Source organism: Octopus bimaculoides, chromosome 6 (genome assembly GCF_001194135.2).
Source record: "Octopus bimaculoides isolate UCB-OBI-ISO-001 chromosome 6, ASM119413v2, whole genome shotgun sequence".
In the NCBI taxonomy this organism is placed as follows: domain Eukaryota; kingdom Metazoa; phylum Mollusca; class Cephalopoda; order Octopoda; family Octopodidae; genus Octopus; species Octopus bimaculoides.
Genome location: NC_068986.1, coordinates 77,512,877 through 77,515,175, shown reverse-complemented (window position 1 = coordinate 77,515,175; position 2,299 = coordinate 77,512,877). Strand labels below are relative to the sequence as shown.

The following is a 2,299-nucleotide window of genomic DNA, read 5'->3' as shown; positions in this document are numbered from 1 at the left end:
TGTATGTATGTATGTATATATATATATATGCATGCATGTATGTATGCATGTATGCATGCAAGCATACATGCACGTATGTAGGTATACAAGACATACCATAAACCTAATATAAAGGTATATCAACAAAAAATCAAATCATCCACATTCAGTAATAAATGGAATAATGAAAAGTGTTTCAAATAGAATATCAAGGCTTATATATATGTATATATATATATATATATATATTTGTATGTATGTGTGTGTATGTGTGTGTGTGCATGTGTGTGTGTGTGTGTGTGTGTGTATACATAAAGATGCTGTAATAGTGGTCTGTCTATCTCATAAATGCATGAAGAACGAGAACCAAAAACTATTCAAAAGCAGTTGGCACATTAGAACTAATATGGGTCTGTTATGCAGTAATAGGTTCTCTAGTCATATAAGGATGGCGAATTGACAGAATCAATAAAGCAATAAGCAAAATGCAATATTTAGTTGCACCCCTTTATATTCTGAGTTCAAATCCCACTAAAGCTAACTCTTTTATCCTTTAATAAAATGTGTCAGATAAGGACTGATGTTGATCTAATCAATTCTATTTGATTACAAATGTGTACCGGTGTTAGAGATATATATGCATGTGTGTGTTTGTGTGTATACATGTGAAGGCATGTGGTTTAGTGGTTTAAGTATTCAGCTCACAGTCACAAGGCCATAAGTTCAATTTCAAGCAGTTGTGTCCTTAAGCAAGACATTTTATTTCACATTGCTCCAGTCCACTCAGTTAGTAAAAATGAGTTGTATCTGTAATTCAAAGGGTTGGTCTTGTCACTTTGTGTGTCACTCTGAATTTCCCTGAGTACTATGTTAAGGGTGTGGAGTGCTCATCTACTTGCACCTTAATTTTATAAGCTGGCTGTTCTGTTAATCAGATTAACTAGAACACTAGTCATGATAACCAACAGAGTGCCAGTTATTATGTGTGTGTGTATGCCTATTCATATATATATATACACACACACACATATACATATACTGTTGGCATAATGACACTCCCTCTACACACACATATATATTTATATACATACGCTACATACATACATATATATAATATATGTATATATATATATGTATGTATGTATGTATGTATATATACATATGTATGTATGTATGTATGTATGTATGTATGTATGTATGTATATACACACGCACACACACACACACACACACACACATATATATACAGATAGAGGGTGGTGGATTGGCAAAATCATTTGAACATCAGATGAACTGCTTTGCGAACTTCTTCCTCTTTACATTCTGAGTCCAAATGCTGCTAAGATCAACTTTGCTTTCCATAGGGACAGCTGTGGCCATACAGTTGAGAAACTTGCTTCCCAACCATGTAGTCTTGGGTTGAGTTCCACCACATAGCACTTGAGACAAGTGTCTTCTCCCATAGGCCTCGGCTGACCAAAGCCATGTGAGTGAATTTGGTAGATAGAAACTGAAAGAAATCTGTCATGTGTGTGTGTGTGTGTGTGTGTGTGTGTGAGTGTGAGTGTGTGTGTGCGTGTGTGTGTGTGTGTGTGTGCATTCATATTTGTGTATGTGCGTGTGATTGTCTCTTTGTGATTGGGATTTTTTTGCACCCTGCCACCACTTGACAACTGGTGTTGGTTTGTTTACATCCCAGTAACTTAGTGATTTGAGGTAAAAGGACACTGACTGAATAAGTACCAGACTTAGAAAATAAATACTAGAGGATCAAGCGTACACACACATACACACACACACACACACACACACAAACACACACACATACACTTAAATATATATATATATGCATATATATATATATATATATAGGTGTGGTTGTGTGGTAAGAGGCTAGCTTCCCAACCACATGGTTTCAGGTTCAGTCCCACTGTATGGCACCTTAGGGCAAGTGTCTTCTACTATAGCCTCAGGCTGACAAAAGCCTCGTGAGTGGATTTGATAGATGGAAATAGATAGTAGCCCACTGTATGTATGTATATATATATATATATATATCATCATCATCATCATCATCATCGTTTAACGTCCGCTTTCCATGCTAGCATGGGTTGGACGATTTGACTGAGGACTGGTGAAACCAGATGGCTACACCAGGCTCCAATCTGATTTGGCAGTTTCTACAGCTGGATACCCTTCCTAGCGCCAACCACTCCGAGAATGTAGTGGGTGCTTTTACCACCGGCATGAAGGCCAGTCAGGCAGTAATGGCAACGGCCAGTATATATATATATATATATATATATATATATATATATAT

At 36.7% G+C, this 2,299-nt stretch overlaps 1 protein-coding gene across 2 annotated transcripts in view; it reads left to right on the top strand.

Annotated features, from left to right (window-relative positions):
• The window catches only part of LOC106884336 (voltage-dependent T-type calcium channel subunit alpha-1I), an 894,587-nt gene that overhangs the window by 827,230 nt on the left and 65,058 nt on the right, over window positions 1-2,299 (top strand). The window lies entirely within an intron of this gene.